Source organism: Carcharhinus amblyrhynchos, chromosome 12 (assembly GCF_965287045.1).
Source record: "Carcharhinus amblyrhynchos chromosome 12, sCarAmb.v2.hapA, whole genome shotgun sequence".
NCBI classification, from domain to species: domain Eukaryota; kingdom Metazoa; phylum Chordata; class Chondrichthyes; order Carcharhiniformes; family Carcharhinidae; genus Carcharhinus; species Carcharhinus amblyrhynchos.
Window position 1 is genome coordinate 40223644 of NC_137335.1, and position 21721 is coordinate 40245364.

At 42.2% G+C, this 21721-nt stretch overlaps 1 protein-coding gene across 1 annotated transcript in view; it reads right to left on the minus strand.

Annotated features, from left to right (window-relative positions):
• Positions 1–21721, minus strand: part of LOC145350926 (coiled-coil domain-containing protein 85A-like) — a 610627-nt gene that overhangs the window by 473425 nt on the left and 115481 nt on the right. The window lies entirely within an intron of this gene.

Here is a 21721-nt window from a genome sequence, read left to right on the forward strand (position 1 = left end):
AATTTCATATGTTGGGCCATAACTTCCTCAGAGTGGCAATTTCCAGCCGATAGCCACTCTGAATGGACTTACCCATGTTGAAATTGCAAAGTCCCTGTCTCACCCAACCTTCCTCACTCAAGCTGGGTGAGACAGGAGCAACAAAGCACACTCCTGGCTGCATCAGCAAGGAGTAACTGAGGCGCAGGGAAGCATGGAATGCCCCCATTTTACAGCACTAATAGGAGACCTTTGAAGTGGTAATTGAAAGAGAGAAGGTAAGTTTCAAAAGTAAGCGGTTCAGACAATTGGGGAGAGACCGAAGCCGGAGGGTTGTGTGTATGTTGTGTGTGTGTGTGTGTGTGTGTGTGTGTGTGTGTGTGTGTGTGTGTGTGTGTGTGTGTGTGTGTGTGTGTGTGTGTGTGTGTGTGTGTGTGTGTGTTTAGATAGTTACTCTGGAGTTAAAAATGATCTTTTTTCTTTCCAACATTTTCAGAGTAACTATCAGGGTAAAACATGGCAGAACCATCTGAACTTAGTAATTTAAATCGCTTGTGTCTGATGGTTCCCAGCTCAGTGCAATTGTCTAGAGGAAGTTAGCATTTCTGGACATTTGACAGGGAAACCCTTAGGTGGAACTTCCTACAGGGATTCCTAAATGCAATGCTGGAGAACCAGGAAGTTATGGGCTATTATTCCAAACTCTATGAGCATTACTCCACAGCTGGATTGGCCACAGTAAACTGCCCCTTAGTACCCCATGATGCGTAGGTTATATGGTTTAGCCATGGTAAATGTGTAGGGTTGTGGGGATAGGGTAGGGAGAGGGCCTGGGTGAGATTCTCCGTCAGAGGATCTGCGCAGACTCGATGGGCCGAATGGCCTCATTCTGCACCGTCAGGATTCTATGATTCTAATCCTGTGTAACCACATCTTGTTTGGCACCTTATCAAATGCTTTCTGCAAATCCACATGTACTACATACACAGGCTCCCCTTTATCAACCTTGCCCATCACGCTCAAAAAAATAGATTGATCAAACATGTTTTCCCTTTCCTGAAGTGATGTTGACTCCAGCTAACTATAGTGGGTTAAATAACCACATGAAAGGGATTTGGCACTTTGATCATTGAGACGTTTGTACACAAATTTAATATTTAGTTTACAGGCAATTATTGTAAATGGTTAGCATCAGAAGCATCCATGATGCTGATGTAATGATGATGTCAAGTCACATGACTGAGAAATAAGAATGATCTAGAAGGAGGAGAAGCTCCAATCTCATGAAGATGTCCAAATATATAAGTACCTGCTTTAAATAAAAAGTAATTGTTTTAAGAAACTACAACTCGAACAGCATACTTTGAGAGAATAGACAATCCCCAAAGCCACAATCTAGACCTCAACCACACAACAAAACAAGTATCATAATTTATATTTCAAAATATCGGAAACACAGAATAAATAATTTAGGTTGAAAATTAGAATCATGGTGGACTTGAAAATGCTAAAAAATAAATGAACCAAAAAAAGGGTTCTGAAGAAAGAACATTGACTCTGTCTCTAACAGTTGCCGTCTGACATTGAGTATTTCCAGGATTTCCTGATTTTATTTCTGATTTCCAACATCCTCAGTGTTTTGGTTTTGTAATAGAGAAAGAGCACCCTCCCATACACATCAACCCAAAAGGGAAGAGTGTTGGGTATAACCAGAGCTTATATTATAGCAAGCATGGTAGGTTGTTGCATAAAGTTAAATCTCATGGGATCCAGGGTGAGATAACTAAATGGATACAAAATTGGCTTCTGGAAAAGAGGTAGCAGAGGATTGGATTATAATGTTCCAGACTGTGTGGAAAGATAAGTTGTGCCAAGGAATGGAGGTTGGTGAATGTGACTTCCCTCTTCAAATTAGGAGGAAGGGGTAAAAACAGAAATTATTATCTAGCTTTGGTGTATGGTCCGAGCATAGGAAACAGACCTCCTGTTCCTGCACTTGGGCTACCAAATCACCTACATATTGTGACATCGAGAAATGCTCATGTGGGGAGAAATACTTCCCTGATTTTCCAGCATGCAGTTTGCATCCCAATTTTTCTGTAATTGGTACAACCAGAAAATCACTTAACATCAGGAAGAGAATAAGGTATCATTCCAACTGAGGTGACGAAATGACAAAACACTTGCAGAAACAAGAACTGATCAGACCCAGTAGTAGGAATGTTTGCAGCTTGGGCCGGTCATGCGTAAGTAACCTTCCAAAATTCAGGAAATAACAGAGTGGACGTGATTTACACCAAGATAATCCTGAATAATGATAACACTTGAATTAAGGTAAGTAAATTATTTAAGAATCCAGAAAAGTGTTCAATGAATCATGCTCTGTGCTACAACCTCTGTTTGTTCCTGTTTAGAGGAATCAATTGCATTAGAAACTGAGGAAACAAATTGTAGCAAGGGCAGTTAACTGCTGGAGGACATTCCTTGGTTAGCAATGGAGACAGTGGGGTGTGGGGCTAATATCATTGAAGTAATAATTGTTAGGTCCAGTCTAAGGTTCTGGGAACAAGGGTCCAAATCTCTCCATGGTAGCTGGTGGAATTTAAATTCAATAATAAAATGGAATTGAAAGTTGAGCTCAATAATGGTGACCAAGAAACCAGTGTCAATTTTTTAAATTGGTTCTTAGTTCACTAATGTCCTTTAGACAAGGAAACCTGCTGCCGTCCTTGTCAGGACTGATCTATGTGACTCCAGACATGTAACAACTGCTTTCTGAAATGTGCGGCAAGTGACTTGCCACATAGTGACCATATCTCATGAAAGCATCATTAAGATAGGTGACAGATGCAGTTCAATATAAAGAAATATATATTTCTGTTTAAATGGCAGAATTTTCAATGGTATAAAAGGAGCAAAGGGTGACTCGTGTGTAGATACATGGATCATTAAAGGTGGCAGATCTTTCAGTAAAGGTAATTTTTTTAAAAGGCTATTCAAAACTTTGGTGTTACAATTAGATGAATTTAAATAGTAAAGAAGAAATGTTGAACTTTCATAATATTAAGTTGAAGAAATTCTGCATAGTTTTAGATCATATCCATTTCAGAATGATATAAAAGCACTGGAAAAGAAGTATGTCTGGTTCACAAGACTGAGGGGTTACTGTATGAAAATGACTTGAGAAATTCTGAGTTTTTTCATTGGAGCTGAGAAGGAGCAAAGAATGATTTGGTAAACATCAAGATGACAGATGGTTATGATGAAGTAAATCCCAGAACAGACACAAGTTAATGATTATTACTATGCTGCAATGTTACTTCTCAAATTAGTGGGAGATATGAAGACTAACATTCAAAAAGAAGATTTATCTCTGACTACATTTTAAACAGTCTGAAATGTGAATAGTGAAGCAAATATAAAAAGAATCTTTTTTACAAATCATTAAGTAATGGACAACCTCCCATTTGCCAATTTTGTTCTTGACTGTTCTGCTAGATTATGAGCAAACCCAAGTCTCCACATTGCCATTCTCCATCCCACCCCCCCACCCCTGCCAACCCAACTCTCTCAGCCCTCTTGCAAAGGCCTAACAGCCAGGCCCCACTGTTACCCCAAACTTACCTAAGGTCTATCATTCATAACCTCTTCTTTGGGACAATCTGCAGTCCCAACAGTGGCCACTGCTTGAACCTGGTGCTGCTGGGACTGCAGAGCTGCTGGCCAATCGAATTAGCTGCCAGCTCGCTATGGCAGGACATGGATGGGAAGGGATGCCTTAACATTGAGTAATTAAACCTCCATGCAGCATTAAGTGGTGAAAATGCAGAAACCCACCATCTAAAAAATTCCACCCATTTTGTCAAACATAGCCTTATTTTGCACACTTTTCATTGGGCCAAATTTAAATGGTACACTTCTCTTACAAGAGATTTGCAGATTTGGAGCAGAAAACATAGGTTCTGTGTTCAAGCAGTCTCTCCATGCAGTTAATGGGCAGAGATGTAGAAAAATCCTTCTCAATTCACCTCAGTGTTTTTTCAAGAATGAAACCATTGCACTGCAACATCCCAGTGACATTAACTATGCATCAACCTTATTAAACAAGTTGATACCTGTTTAATAAGATTGTTATGGCCAGATAGTTCATTTTTTTTAATGTATTCATAAGATGTGTGCATCACTGGCTTGCTAGAAATTATTGCCCATCCTTAATTGCCCTTGAACTGAGTGGCTTGCTTAGCCATTTCAGAGGGAGTTTTTTAAAAATCAGCCATGTGGTAGTAGGTCTGAAATCATATGTAGGTTAGACCAGGTAATGATGGCAGATTTCCTTCCCGGAAGGAAGGAATTAGTGAGCCCAATGGGTTTTTACAATGGTTCCAGGGTCACGATTAAAATTTAATTCTATTTTTTTCTCATTGAATTCAAATTTCACCTCTGCCATGGTGGGATTCGAATCTAGATCCTCAGACCATTGCCTTGAGTCTCCAGGTTACCAGTTCAGTGACAGTATGACCACGTTTCCCATTAGTGGAGTGCACAATGAGCGGCAAGTCCAACACATCGCATTGGCAGGAAACATTTAATGAAAGTTCGGAAAGATCCAACTGATCTCTTTTCTTGTGAAAAGGATGTAAAATATTGTCCCTCTGCAAACATTGCATCTGTTACTGTTTGATGTTAGTGTGTTTTGTTGGCTGTTTAATGTGACAGATGCTCCTGGGTGGGTTGGAAAGAACTGGTTTCATATTATGGTAGCCTTCACCTCTGTTGGAAGCACTGCTTAGGTTCCAGATGTCTGCAGCTCCACCTACAGCAACTGGTACAACTGTGTGACAGCTCAACACATGAAACAGAGGCAGTGAAGACCGATCTCAACCAGGCACATGTGGCTTGGTTTGTAAACTGACAAGCTGTAAACTCAGCTCCTGACCTCATTACAGCCTTGGTTCAAACATGGACAAAAGAGCTGAATTCCAGAGGTGAGGTGAGAGTGACAGCCCTTGGCATCAAGGCCGCTTCTGACTGAGCATGGCTTCAAGGAGCCCCAGCGAAACTGGAATCAATGGATATCAGGGGGGACAACACTCCACTGGTTGGAGTCATGCCTGGTACATAGGAAGCTGGTTGTGGTTGTGGAGGCTCAGTCATCTCAGTTCCGGGACATCTCTGCAGGAGTCCCTCTCGGTAGTGTCCTAGGCCTAACAATCTTCAACTGCTTCATCAATGACCTTCCCTCCATCATAACGTCAGAAGTGGGGATGTTCGCTAATGATTGCACAACTTTCAGCACCATTCACGACTCCTCAGATACTGAGACAGTCCATGTCCAAATGCAACAAGACGTGGACAATATCCAGGCTTGGGCTGACAAGTGACAAGTAACATTCGTGCCACACCAATGCCAGGCAATGACCATCACCAATAAGAGACACGCTAACCACTGCCCTTTGACATTCAATGGTGTAACCATCATTGAATTCCCCACTGTCGACATGCTTGGGGTTACCATTGACCAGAAATTTAACTGGGCTCACCACATAAACACAGTGGCTACAAGAGCAAGTCAGAGGCTAGGAATACTGTGGCGAGTAACTCACCTCCTGACTCCCCAAAGCCTATCCACCATCTACAAGGCACAAGTCAGGAGGGTGAAGGAATACTCCCCATTTGCCCGGATGGGTGCAGCTCCAACAACACTCAAGAAGCTTAACACCATCCAGGATACCATGCATGTCCCCTTGATTGGCACCACATCTACAAACATTCAATCCCTCCACCACTGACGCTCAGTAGCAACAGTGTGTACTATCTACAAGATGCACTGCAGCAATTCACCAAAGATCCTTAGACAGCACCTTCCAAACCCATGACCACTTCCATTTAGAAGGACAAAGGCAGCAGATACATGGGAACACATCACCTGCAAGTTCCCCTCCAAGGCACTCATCGTCTTGACTTAAAAATATATCGCCGTTCCTTCGCAGACACTGGGTCAAAATCCTGGAATTCCTTCCCTAATGGCATTGTGGGTCAACCACAGAACATGGACTGCAGCAATTCAAGAAGGCAGCTCACCCCCCACCTTCTCAAGGGCAACTAAGGATGGGCAATAAATACTGGGCAGCCAGCGATGCCCATGTTCCACGAATGAATTTTTAAAAATCACAGTCGTCACAGGGGAAGGCAGACTGTGTGGAGTTTGCACGTACTCCTGTACTCCCCGTGTCCGCATGGGTTTCCCCCAGATGCTTCAGTTTCTTCCCACAGTCCAAAAATGTGGTTTGGTCGATTGGCCATGATAAATGTGCAGGGTTACGTGGATATGGTGGAGGGAGAGGGGCCTGGGTGGAATGCTCTTCCGAAGAGTCAATGAGACTCGATGGCTGAATGGCCTCTTTCTGCAAAGTAGTAATTCTATGTTTCAATGGCTCATAGAGGAAGCAGCCAGTACATTTGAAATTGGAAACAATAAGCATGTTTAGCACTTCATGTAATGCCCTTAAAATACCCACAGCTACCAAGAATAACCAAGAATAGGGGCAGCATGGTGGCACAATGGTTAGCAGTGTTGTCTCACAGTGCCAGGGACCTAGGTTCGATTCGGGCCTTGAGTGATTGTCTGTGTGGAGTTTGCAGTGTTTTGGGTTTCCTCTGGGTGCTCCGGTTTCTGCTCTCAGTCCAGAGATAGGTAGATTGGTCATGCTAAATTGTCCCTTACTATCCAAAGATGTGTGGAGGGATTAGCAGGGTAAATATGTGGGTTTATGAGAAAGGGCTTGTGTGGGATCCTCTGTCAGAGAGTCTGTGCAGACTTGTTGGGCCTCCTTCTACACCGTAGGGATTCTATGGTTCCATAACAAAGGAAAGTACTGGCAACCAAGGAAAAAGCACAAATGATAGAGCTCTGAATAAAAGCAAAACATTGTCGCATTGCTCTGGAACTGCAAACACCTGAACAAATAATCAAAGATATTCAACTGCCTGCAAGAGACTAGGATTCCGCAAGCATCCAGATAAACTGTGGATAGGACTTTCAGCGAGGGACCAGAATTTACAAAATGTACCATTTAAATTAGGTTCACACATGTTGTTCAGTAACCACTGTTATTTGTGCAGAAACTGGTACTCAGAAAATTTGGTGCATTTGGCTGCAGGGTCCATCTCCCCCAAGTACAGCCTGTTTCCTGAGAGTTACCATGCTGCTGGTGAATCCTGAAAAGAACAGTGCAAGAGCCTTTTGTATTGTCTGGGGACCAGTAGCCAGTAAACTCTTTAACTGCCTTGTCAGCAACTCTACACACTGCACTTTGAAAAAGCTACACTGCTGGTTGTTCTTGATTTGTACTCTGAAATGTCAAAAACTAAATCTGACATCGAGGCCAGGGCCTTGTGCTCTCATTGATGGTGAGATTGAAAGGGGGGAGGTGAGGGAATTTGTGGTGACTGTCCCTTTAACGGCAACACACCAGAGTAAGAGTCACTTGACTTGGGGGAACCAAGTGGGACCCAAAGTAGATAATCAACCCAGGGGGTGGAATCCACCCTTAAGCACGAGACAGCGAGATGGTGCATTGTGGCTGCTGTACAATGCTTCTTATTAATAAATCATTGTGTGTTTCTAATGAAGTCTGTGGAAGTGCATCATTACATTTACTTCATGGAATCATTGAATCCCTACAGAGCAGAAAGAGGCCATTCAACCCATCGAGTGATCACTGGCTCTTCAAAAAAGCATCTTACCTCAGCCCTATCCCAAAACCCCACACATTTACCCTGCTAATCCCCCTAACCTACACATCCTATGACACAAAGGGACAATTTAACATGGCCAATCCACTTATGCAGAATGACCTGCCAGAACCCTGCCATGTTCCCTCTCTGCCAGAATTAAGTTCTGGCAAAACTTCCCAGCCCATCACCTATTGAGTTCCTCATGTGGCCGATTCATTACCACTTAACAGCCTCATTGCTTGCTCAACTACTGATATGAACCCAGATGTAGATAGGCTTGTCACCATGCAGCATTCATGACAGATGAATCTGAGCGACAGCTTTCACCTCATGGCGACAGGGGGTTGGGATGGGAGGTGAGGGGTGGGGGGAGGCCTCTACCAAATGGCACTCAGTGCCTGATCAAGGGCTGGGCATCAGGGAAGAGGCCCTTCAAAAGCCACTCTGCTGCTGCCACTGTCACCAACACCCTCACACGTCTCTCTCTGCAATACTTCCTGTGGCCTAGGTCACTCCATGCTCCTGGGACTCCAGTGCTTGTCCTCCCCACAGCAGCCACAGCCTCCCCAGCTGAGCACAAGACTTTCAGCTTCTCATTGTCTGGCAGCTCTCAGTAGGCAAAATTTCTGCCCTCGAGACCTTGATTCCAAGGGACGGCCTGCTGCTGGCCTTGCCACTAACTTATCCATAGGAACCCTACAGTGCAGGAGGCCATTCAGCCCATCGAGTCTGCACCAACAACAATCCCACCCAGGCCCTATCCCTGTAAACCCACATATTTACCCCGCTAATCCCTCTAACCTATGCGTTCCAGGACACTAAGGGGCAATTTTAGCATGGCCAATCAGCTATCACACACATCTTTGGAATATGGGAGGAAATCGGAGTACCTGGAGGAAACCCACGTAGACACAGGGAGAATGTGCAAACTCCACACAGACAGTGACCCAAGTCGGGAACTGAACCCAGGTGCCTGGAGCTGTCAAGCAGCAGTGCTAATCGCTGTGCCATCATGCTGCCCATTGGCTATGATTCAATAGGCTTTCCCAAAAAACAGGCAGGTGAAACCCCAAAATCTTCCCCCACTCCTGGTCCAAATCACCATGTCAGACACACCCAACTTAAATTAAATCTTATTTATAAGCAGGCTTGTGGAAAAGAATGCTATTTCTGAAACAATGGGTGATTTTCTGTCTATGATTTTGCTTTCCTTGAAGAAATTATCATTCTTCAATATGACCTACAATGACATGATTACCCACAGATTGTACTCTGAAAGTGTTTCAGTGTTGTAATCATAAAACTTAAACTCACAACTTCTGAGAAAGTGTTTCAGTTAAATAAATGACAGGGAATTAGCTAGTGGAAATGGTTAGTACATTGTCATTTCACAAGTTTGAATCCAACCAAGATTCAGACAATTATCTCCTTTGTCTCTTTGACTGGAAGGTTTCTCTGTAAAATGAGCTTGGGCAATTCCATTCCAGTTCCTAGCTCAGAGTGATCCATGGAACAAAACCACTCCTAATCTTCCACCACAGGGAAGGAAAATGAAAATGTGAAGACAATGCTGAGACTGAGAAAGACAAGGGAGGAAATTTTGATTGGGTGGTGCTACTCACATTTACAACAATTTTATGTTTAAAGGCTTTCCAGCCTGCCAATTTCACAGACCCATCAATCGCTGCACAAACCGGGTTGATGGAGCAGTGTCCTCCCTACCAAGTTAAAAACAGCTCAGGAATCCCATGTGCTGACGGTTAAAGCTAGACTATCACTTTGTATTTCATAATCATTTAAATGCTTGTCCCATAGGAACATACCCCATTCCATGAAATGCACACCAGCTGAATAGGGAAAATAAGCAATTGTGTCAGTTTCTGACATTTTAAAATTGTTCTCAGTACCTGTAAATCTCTGGGTATATCTTGGGTCATAAAAGACGTTATATAAATGCAAATCCCTTCCTGAATTTAAGCTCTGTCATAATATGGGTTGTTTCCTTTGCTGTGGAGGTATCTTATTGATGAGATCTTGAGATTTATATGCTTAAACATGAATTCTTTATTGGTAATTTTTAACTACTTACAGTTCCAAGGTATGGTCATGAACATTGCTGCTCTACCATACAAGCTGGCTACTTGCTCAGAGTTCTGTTTCTGAACTATTTTCTGAGACTCTGTTACCATGTGATTGCACACATCATAGTGTAGGCAATGCTATTCTCCAGCCCCACATTAACCCATGCTCTGCCGAGCACCTTTACATTACAATGGATGCAGGCACAAATCTGTTGTCTGAAGTTACTTCAAAGAGATCCTTGATGCTATGGCTGAAGCAACCTTTCATGCACCAAAAAGAAAAAAGAGAGTGTATGAATGTTATGAAGCTCCTTTTCCTGTGTCACTAACCCAAGAAGAGACCGGTTCAAAGGAAGAGGAACATTATTATGCTGAAATTATGAATAACAGTGTAATTGTAAGGAAGCCAGAAAGTATGCAAGCCTTGTACGGAAAGGTATTCCAGGATCACTCCTATTTTTTCCAAATACATTCATGACTTGAACTTGGGAATACAGGGCACAGTTTAAAAACTTGTGTAGAAGAGTATAAGGAAGACAGTGATAGACTTCAAGAGGAAAGGACATCTGATGGAATGGGAAAACACATGACAGATGAAATTCAATGAAGAAAAGAGTGAGGTGGTACATTTTGGTCAGAAGAATGAGGAAGAAAAATACAGGCTAAAGGGTACTGTTTTAAAGGATGATTCAAGAACTGAAACACCAAGGGATTTTGGTGCACAATTCTTCACACACAATAGAACTTGTACAGTGCAGAAGGAGGCCACTTGGCATCCTACCAAAGTCCCATCCCTGTAGCCCCACATAGTTATCCCACTAATCCCCCTAACCTACACATCCTGGAACATAAATGGGCAATTTAATATGACCAATCCACTTAACCTGCATACCTTTGGACTGTGGGAGGAAACCCAGAGCACCTGGAGGAAACCTACACAGACATGGGGAGAATGTGCGAACTCTACACAGTTTGCATTCTACTTGTATCTGGGATTGAACCCAGATCCCTGGAGTCATGCAGCAGCAGTGCTAACCAATGTGCCACATGCTGTTCATTTATTGGTACAGTATTTGTTTATTAAAAACAAGACAAGTTAATAAAATATACGTGATCCTGAACAATATAAATCAAGGCATTAAATACAAAAGCCAAGAACTTAAAAATGCCAGCTGCATTATTGTGTTCAATTCTGGGCATAAAACATTCGGAAGGATGTGAAGGGTTTGGAGAGAACATGATGTTTACTAGAGTGATTCCAGGGATGAGGAATTGCAGTTAAGATATACTGGAGAAGTTCAGGTTGTTTGCCTTAGAGCCAAGAGGGCTAAGAGGATAATTGATGGATGTGTTTATTGTCATGAAGGGATCAGATAGAGTAAGTGAAGAGAAACAGTTTCCTTTGGCTGAAGGGTTGATAACAAGAAGGCACTTATTGAAGGTGATTTGCAAAAGAACTGGCAGTGACATGAGGAAAAACCTTCTTGCACAAGTGGTTAGGATTTTCAGTGCACTGAGAGGGTGTTTAGATACAGACTGAATTGTAGCCTTCAAGATGAAATTGAATAAATATTGAAGGAGAAAGGCAGTGAGACTAATTGGATTACTCTTCGAAAGAAGTGGCACAGACTTGATGGATCAAATGGCCACCTGCGTTGTACTATTCAATGATACAGAATGGTCTTAATTTTGAAATCAAAAAGGTTTGGCAGTGTTGAAAATCCAATTTATTTGTATTTTAAGGGTTATTTCGGAAAAGGGGTGCTATCCAGAAGTCGACCAGATTACAATATTTCAGACCTTACTTTAGTTGCCAAATGGAAAGGTAAATGTTCTTTATTCCCTTATTTGGCCTGTGTTTTACCATTTGTAGATGATTATCTTTAAATTGTTGCATTATAGAACGATAACACATTATTGAGAAAAGAGTCATATTGTCAAAGCTTCTTTCATTCATCAGGACAAATGCAAGAATAATCAGGTGATCACAGCTTCTAGTTCCTTGTTGTTTTCTCCATGGCAATGCTTCAGCAAGCTTGCATTTGTCCTGCTGAATGCAAACAAGAAGCTTCAAGATGTTTCACTCAGCAATATTCCATTTCTGTATTACCAAGTAGTAGTAACTCATTGAATTTGATTTGACATAGGGTTTTTCACAGTCAGCACTAGTAAGAGAATCTTAGCCTTTTGATCAAGAGTCCGAGCAAGCCCAAGATGCCACAGTTGAGTCAATGATCAGGGTAGCCGATGAGGTTCAACTGAGGCGTTACCTGATACAATTTTTCAAAGCCACCTTGGCTTCTTGGCTAAGATGAAGTGTCAGATCAAGCCCAAGATGGGGTGCAATGCCTCATCTTGTCAGCTTGGATCTCGTTTGCCCCTCCTGTGGGAGCCATGAATTGGATTCAATTTAAATTTGTTTTTGTTTTGGATGGAATAACTTTTTTAAAAAAGGGGGTGAAACAATATGCAACCTTTATCCCAAGCCAACTGTTTGAGCTAACTGGCAAGTGGGGCTGGATTTAATGTACGTAATAGGTGTCTCAACTACCAGTTGGAGCACTGGTGAGAAACCAGTGTTGCTTCCATGGAGAGGTCCGGCCAACCAGGCTCTTAACTAGCCCGTGTCATGCCTTCTATGGGATGTAGGAACCGGGGTGGTTGTCCCTGAGAGCAACCACCCACTCGAGGGAAGCAGCAACTGGTTGTTGGCAGTGTACCATACCACGGACTGCTTTCAATATTGCTCCCAGGAGTTCACCAGGAATCATCATCATTGGATTCTTGGATATAGGGTGTGAGGGAGATGTAATCTTGGCCTGGCTGGAGAATCAGAGACAAGGGCATGGTGGTAGCTTTCTGGTGCACTCGGTGATAATTGGTATCAGTTGACTCATTAATGAGTGTAATTGACATCCTTCCATGAGGTGGCAAGTTTCCTCCATGTGCTCCTTCCCACAGTCAACTTAATCACGGAGATTTTCAACCACCAACATATTAATGCAGGGCTTCTTCCGCAATTAACTGGGCCTGGCCTCCATGTTTTCCACCCTGAAGGTTGGATTAAATTCCGCCTGTGCTATGTTAGCCTGACTGTGATAACATTTCTGCTGATGTTTCTCCAAACATGGATAGAGGTGGAGAGGCTCTTCCCACTCAGAAAGGACAGTAGGACTAGAGGGCACAGCCTCAAGATAAGGGGGGGGGGGGGGGGGGGAGCAGTTTAGAAAGGAGTTGAGGAGGAACTTCTTCACTCAAAGGGTGGTGAATCTCTGGAATTCTCTGCCCGTTGAAGTGGTGGAGGCTGCCTTGCTAAATATATTTAAGACGCGGGTTGATAGGTTTTTGATAGGCAAGGGGATTAGGGGTTATGGGGAGAGGGCTGGAAAGTGGAACTGAGCCACGACAGATCAGCCATGATCTTATTGAATGGCGGGGCAGGCTCGAAGGGCTAGATGGCCTACTCCTGCTCCTATTTCTTATGTTCTTATGTTCTTATATCAAAACATCCCTGCTCTTTTCTGAAACACATTCTTCTCTTTCAACAAAGTATAAAAGTACAATCTTCACTGGCTACCCCTACTTCCCCAGTCTCTGACTTTATAAATTCAGATGATCTTGAGGCTTGACAGCTTTTCCACATCTCGGTCTGTCACTTTTGGAGGAATGGTAGCTTGGCTACTTCCATTTTATTTGCTTTTGACACTCTTTTGCATTGTGTTTCTCTTGATTCACAACCCTTCTCCTTTATTCCTGTAAACTTTGGATTTATCCTATTCTGGTGAGGGCGCTCCATTCTTTCATAGAGTGGACTTAAAGTTATTTTGTGCGTTGTTCATCAGGTTCTTGCTGGATCCACAAACTGACCAATGAAGTTGTACTGAACAATGCAGTCTGCACAGTTAGATTAAAAGAACCATCCATTTCTCAAATGGAACCTTAATTTTCACTTTCCTTACAATTTTAGCCAAGCATTTGTTTGCTGTTGCATTTGCAGATCAATTTGCAAGTTTACAAATCTGATCAATCAGCTCAGCTGTTTTCCATACGTCTGAGACACCCAATGCTTTTCCTAATTTGGGTCCTTGAGCTTCAGTGTTGGATTTATATTTTCTAATTGTACCACAGTGGTTAGCACTGCTGCTCCACAGTGCCAGGGACCCAGGTTTGATTCCCAGCTTGGGTCACTATCTGTGCAGAGTCTGTATGTTCTCCCTGTGTCTGCGTGGGTTTCCTCTGGGTGCTCTGGTTTCTTCCCACAGTCCAAATGATGTACTGGCTAAGTGCATTGGCCATGGTAAATTCTCCCTCAGTGTACGTGAACAGGCACCAGAATGTGGCGACTAGGGGATTTTCACAGTAGCTTCATTGCAGCGCTAATGTAAGCCTGCTTGAGACACTAATAAATAAATAAACTTATTTCTGTTGTTTCTTTTTCTGGCTGCAGTAGAGCTTTATCCTTGTCCTTCATTTTGTTTCCACAGTTGGCCAGGTCTATCTCTAGCAAAGCATTATCTTATTCAGCTCTGTAACTCATGGCTTCATTATCCACTCACAACTTGAAAGGTTTTACAGCTTCTCCTTTTGATGCCTCCTCTTTTCCATTCAGCTGCTTCTTCAACTCTTCACTCTTGTAGTGCCTGGCTTCCTCGTCAAATATGGGACATGGCTGACACAAGTTTGTTCACTGTTGTCAAATTTATTTTCCTTCTCTTCATAATTTTCCAGAGGCATAAATTTCATCTCAAGGGATTTTTGTAGTGGCTTTCCTTTTCTTTGCCAAGTTTGCTTGCTTCACCTGGAGTTTTCCTGTAATACAATAGAGTAACCTTGCGTCTTCAGCTGTGCTTCCATGCTGCTGTTTAAGACAGACCTCATTTCTTTATTTTGTTGTAGGGCAATATCGGGTATCGTGTCTTTTATATTTTAATTTATAGGCCCATTCACATCTTATTTAATTTCAGTATAATACATGCACGGCTACATAGAGCAAGTCCAGAAGCCAGGGCTCACCAAAGGGAAGACAGCTAGAGGCTCACTCTGCCAACAGACAACGATTAACGTTGATAGTCAGCTATCAACTCCTGATGTGCAGATCATTCCGAATTATCACGACAATGGGAGAACTGGCATTAAGACAGCCAGGCTCCATGTAGTCTAGGGAGGGCATAGTCCTCCATAAAACATGATCATCTAGCGAGGGGTGGGAAGTGGTGGGAGAATGATTAACACATCAGTACAAATCGGTTAGGCAAATACAATGCCTTGACATTATAATTGGGTAAATGGAACTGTCCAAGAACTGATTAACGAAGTTGAACTTAACAATGCAGTCTGCATAATGTGATTAAAAGAACCATCCAACTCAAGGAATTAAAATACTAAATGTAAACCTTTATGACTTGAAAAAATATATTAAACTGTACCTGTATCAATCTATCAGGGGCAGAGAAGGACTCACAGGCATCCTGAGATTTCAGGCTCATGTATGTGGAATAAAATTTTTCTTGAAGTCTGACACGGTCTCCAAGGCTCGGCTCATCTTATTTTCCTCCTACGACATTGCTGAATGGTTATACAATCCTTTTGTGTTCCATCTTGAAGGACACTCAACTGTTCATTTTATTGTTGCCCTCCCTTTGGTGTCTTTTATTGCCTTAAGGGATGATGAATCTACATTTCAGACATTTACCATTCCACATGCATCAAGACCCACCTAGCCTTGCCAGTGAAATCCATAGACATCCTCCACATTCTGAGTATTAAGCTTTCTCCCTCCCTTGGCAAGGGTAAATTAATTTCAAAACATGGGTTGATTGACATAGAACGGTACAGCACAGGAACAGGCCCATCAGCCACAATGTTATGCTGAACATGACACCAAATTAAACTAATCCCTCCTGCCTTCCCTTGGTCCATATCCTTCTAGTGCTTGCATATTCATATGCTGGTCTAAAAGCCTCCAATTGCATCTGCCTCTACCACCACCACGGCATTGTGTACCACTCTCTGTGTAAAAAACTTGCCCCTCACATAGTCTTTGAACTTTCACCCTCACACTTTAAGTGCATGCCTCCCAGTTTTAGACATTTCAACTCTGGTGAAAAGGAGTCTAACTGTCAACTCTATCTACGCCTCTCCTAATTTTATAGACTTCTATCAGGTCTCCCCTCAGCCTTCACTGCTCAGAGAAAACAACCCTAGTTTGTCCAGCCTCTCTTTATAATTCATACCCTCTAATCCATGCAGCATCCTGGTGAACCTTTTCTGCACCTTCTCCCAAGCCTGCACATCCTTCTTGTAATGCAGAGACCAGAATTGAATGCAATATTCTAAGTGTGGCCTAACCAAAGTTTTATAAAGCTGCAACGTGACATCCTGACTTTTGTGGTCAATGCCCTGACTAATAAAAGAAGCATGCCATATGCCTTCTTTACCACCCTATCTACTTGTGTGGCCACATTCAGAGAGCCATGGGCTTGAACCCCCCAAAATCCTTCAACATGATTGGGTGCTAGTCAGTTAACTCTATACATTCACTATGATTAAGTATACCATCAAGGAAACTCATAAGAGTATATTTTTAATACTATACTAATTGTGCACTAACACTTTTCCCTATTTTATTTACAACTAACAGACTTAACATTTTTCACAATGCTCAGAAAGAACAAGGCAGCTTTTCTGCTACTCTGCAGTAACAATTACATTATCCTTGAAAAACTGTAACCACCCAGCATAAAGACATGCTACAAGTAGAACATTTCTCTCAAGTGAAAAGGGCTTCCATGATACTGAACCAACATGACCTGGAAGGTGGTCGTGGGACAACTTTGGGCAAGGGTGTCAGTCCAGTTGTACCCCTTGAGCATGTTCTAGCCCCAAGCTTTCAAGTGTATCTTCCTCCCCCATCAAATACTAATAAATTTTAAACATGACGGTGGTTCAAACCAAGTGACTTGTCTTAAACAAAATAAAATGCAGGATTTTCACTTCTGGGATGGAATCTTTGATGCGCAATGTCATTTGATAATATGGTGAGTTGATAAATTCATTAAAATGAATATACAGTGAACTCTTGCAAGATCACCCCTGTGAGTGAGTTAGAATGGAATTCAGCTCACTAAATATTGCTAAAATATTTCATGCAGGACACTTGCGTTCAACAATTATAGATAACTTCATAGCTAACCTAAATCATTAGAGAATGATGTGAAGGAAATAAAGTTCCCATCCCTACACCCAACAAAAAGGTACTAGAAAAAAGAATTGATGGTTTTTTTAAAATCAGTATTCTAACACAAGATACAGTATTTGCAAAAATGAATCCTGTCACTATAATGTTGCTATTAACAAAGAAAATCAAAGATATAATGCACCTTGTTATGTTTATGATTAATCTAACCTTATTCAGACTACACTGAGATCATAGTTAGAATATTCAGACAAATTTTGGGCTGAAGACTGCCATGAACACATGTGTTGTCTTTTATCCATGGCACCTTTGTCAATGTCTCCTTAGTCTGACCTATCCCTGACCTTTCATTCTGCCCCACCCCAACCATATAATTCATTACATTGAAGGTTAAAACACCTCAATTTATGATTCAATAAATATTCAGACGTACATCTCGGGGCACCAAAGAACATTTTCAGAATCTTTCCTCAACAAATTAAAATATTGGATTTAATCATGGATAAAGCAAACAGCATGTGGTTTGTGGGACCTGATTCAATGGATCAGATGATGCTAGGATCACTGCTTTCTTACTGACATAGTACTTAATTTAAAGAATCTTCCTTTCAACGGCATACCCTATGGAGAAATAGGTTTTGTGTTGGGTTTAACTGTGATTTAATATTGGTGGCACAGTGTTTAGCACTGATGTCTCACAACATCAGGGGCCCAGGTTCAATTCCAGCCTCGGCTGACTGTCTGTGTGGAGTTTTTATGTTCTTCCCATGTCTCCATGGGCTTCCTCTGGGTACTCTGGCTTTTTCTACAGTCCAAAGAAGTGTGTGTTAGGTTGAGTGGCCATTCTAAATTGCAGGGTAAATAGGTGGGGTTATGGAGATCGAGCCCGAGTAGGATTGTTTGTGCAGGCTCAATAGGCCAAAAAGTCTCTGCATTGTATGGATTCTATGGTTCTATGAATATTATTACATCTTTGTAAACAAATAAGATCCTCTGTTAACTTTTCTAAAGATTTCTATCCCTGTTCATATGGGTCATGTGGACTCCAAACATTAACTCTTTCTCTCTCCACAGATGCTGCCAGACCTGTGGCATTTACCCAGCATTCCCTGTTTGGATTTCTAACTTTGGGCTCCCTTTTTCAAAACAACATGAATGTGTTCGAAGAAAGTCTAGTAAAGGAGGAAGCAAGGTACAGAGAGCTCATCGAGTGGCATTTAATATCCCCTCATGAGTTGAGTTTGGAGGCGGGAGGGACATTCAATCAAGTGGCAGGGTCTCAGGCGAGGACCCCACAGACTTCCCGTCTCTGTCCTGATGAAGTCCATGACAGGACAGCCTTGCTGCCAATTGAGGCCCTTGAGTGTGCAATTAATGAGCACAAATGGGCCTCCTTGCAACTCCATTGGTACTTAACCAATGGCAGGTAGCAGACTGGCCATGACTGGAGTCCCAAAAAGTAAAATCCTGTCAGACCGCTCATGGGCTCCCAGTGCGGGTCCCTTGTTGTCAGGTGCTCAGTGCCTGATTGAGTGACCCGACATTGGTAAATTGTGGGGGAGTAGGGGTATGGCCTGTTCCAGTGGAGGGTGGTGAGGCAGCCTCTTGCTCTTGCCATCAACACCCACCCCACAATCCCCATCCAGCCGTCATTCACCTGTGGCCTGAGTCTCTTGCTGGTTAGGTGAGCGAGATCCCCATTGCCTGGATTAAATCTCACCCATTGTGTTTTACTTTGAGATAATGTTGAGGGGGAATGAAGATTCAGCTTCTTACAGCATCGAGAGAAATGGATAATCTAAGTGATTGGCGCTATGAAAATTAATCCCTTCAAAAACAAATAGGATAAATATTTGGTTAGGAACTGGATTGGGATTCAAATAGATAATTACAGGTTAAATTATAAAACTCTGTAGGGAGTAAATCTCACTGGTTTCCGAGCTCAAAAAAATCAAGCAGAGAAGGCTATAACACCTCAATTATATGATTCAATAAATATTCAGAAGTACTTCTCAAGGGCACAAAAGAACATTTTCAGAATCTTTCCTCAACAAATTAAAAAGATTGGATTTAATCATGGATAAAGCAAACAGCATGTGGTTTGTGGAACCAGATTCAATGGATCAGATAATGCTAGGGTTGGTGGTTTTTTACCAACATAGTACTCAATTTAAAGAATCCTCCTTTCAATGGTATACCCTTTGGAGAAATAGATTTTGTATTGGGTTTAACTGTGATTTAATATTGGTGGCACAGTGTTTAGCACCTGCTGCCTCACAATATCAGGGGCCCAGGTTCAATTCCAGCCTCGGCTGACTGTGTGGAGTTTGCATGTTTTCCCCATGTCTCCATGGGTTTCCTCCAGGTGCTCTGGTTTTCTCCCACAGTCCAAAGATGTGTGTGTTAGGTTGATTGGCCATGCTAAATTGCCCCTTAGTGTCAGGGGATTAGCAGGGTAAATAGATGGCGTTATGGGGATCAGGCCTGAGTAGGATTGTTGTCTGTGCATCTTGGTGGGCTGTTTGGATTCTATGGTTCTATGAACATCATCACACCTTTGTAAACAAATAAGATCATCTGTGAACTTTTATAAAGATATTGGGTAGATTTCTATCAGATTCTCCAGTGTATTGTCAGAAATCTCAGAAGAGATGAACAGTACGTATATCTAGATCAAATTCAGTGGGTGCCCCCAAATACTTTCCTTGTCTCTGGCTACCCACAGTTAGGCCAGAGGATTAATAAAATAAGCAGGATAGATTAAGTATCCTAGTGACACATTTACATACAACTTTACATTCTTTGGCATTGGACCCAAATAAAGGCTAACATCTTGACCGGGTGTTAAGTCAAACAAGAGATGGAAAAAGACATAAACTTGCAAGCTTGTTCTGTTCCAGTAGTTCTACTTCAGCAAGAAGAAAAGATGCCCAGCATCAATAAGTAGAACAAACCACAGGCCATGCACACAGCTAAACAAAGTTGGCTGGAGACTAAGGTACCCTGAAATAGTTCTGCAATATACAAGTCCACTTAACAACTGTCTTTAGCACATCTGGTACATTATAGAAACTTGGGAGAGAAATTAAATAGAACACCTCAGTATTTGGTTAACTTTACTCATGAGTAAATTTTAATAACGGGAGACTGGATCAAAGAAATAATATTAACAGATGCAGTAACTTGTGACTCTTAATTCAAATCAGCAGGCAACATGGCAGTGGCTGCTTCACTGACTACTATAGATAATATTCCACTTGAGGACGCATGTTCTAAACACAAAAATGCATTAATGGTGGCAGCAGTGCCTTTCAAACTGCTGAGGCAAGTGTTCACTGACCCCTCCATATGGAGAGCACAGCCTCAGCAACAAATGGCAAGTAGCCTCCGGGGGCAACGGTGAAAATCATCTCCTTAGATTGGTCGCACTGTCCCCAAAGGCAGCAGCTCTTTTTTCCTCTTTACTCCATGGCAAGCTGAACACTAAGCCAGCCAATAATGCAGTTTCATTGGTTTGTATCAACCTTGACCAGCCACTGGGGAAATCTAGTGGGTCAACATCAGTTAATGAATTCTGACATTCAAACGTTAAGCACGTACAGTTGCTTCAGCATTGTGGAAATACCGACACAATACAAAGATATTGGCTCCGCAAAACTGGGGAGGCTATGGCATTGCCAAACTACTTTCACATGAGGCAGAGGCAGGTGACAGTCTGCTGAAAGTAAATTGACAGCTAAACAGAACCGTAATTCAAATATCCTTCCGTCAAACGGCAGAACATCCAACTGCTATCTAAAAGATCATGGGGCTGAAATTAATCTTGGTCATGCTACAAAACAGAGGAGAGAGAATCCATTTAGCATCCCATCAATGGAAATTTTAAAAACAAAACAGTCTGTGCCTGTTTGTAATCACCTAATTTTTTATAGCCAATATCAATTTATCCCCATTATTTAAAAGCAAAATACTGTGGATGCTGGAATCTGAAACGAAAACAGAAAATACTGAAAAATCTCAGCAGATCTGAAAGCTTCTGTGGAGAGAGAATAGAATCAACGCTTCAAGTCTGCATGACAATTATCTAATGAGGAAGAGAAGGCAAGTCCGCAGTGTAGACATTAGGAGGCCACTGCTCACTGCTGGTGAGGCCTGTTTCCATGCTGTAAACCTCTATGACTCTACGTAACCTGTGCCTGAGGTTCCCTTACCTCTCTGCACCGTCGCCAAGGCAGCCATGGAGAATCTGTAGTGAAGATTTGCCTGTGATCCCCCACCCCTTTGCCCCTCCCCCAACCCCCTGAATCCATGGATCCACTTCCTTGCACTTTTTTTGATTTGATTTGTTCTGATTTATTATTGTCACGTGTATTAACATACAGTGAAAAGTATTGTTTTTTGCGTGCTATACAGACAAAAAAAATTGTTCATAGAGAACGATATGAAAGACTGCAGAATATAGTGTTACAATCACAGCTGGGGTACAGAGAAAGATCAACTTAATACAAGGTATGTCCATTCAAAAGTCTGACAGCAGCTAGAAAGAAGCTATTCTTGAGTCAGTTGGTACGTGACCTCAGACTTTTGTATCATTTTCCTAAAGGAAGAAGATGGAACAGAGAATGTCCGGGGTGCATGGAGTCCTTAATTATGCTGGCTGTTTTGCCAAGGCAGCGGGAAGTGTAGACAGAGTCAATGGATGGGAAGCTGGTTTGCGTGATAGATTGGG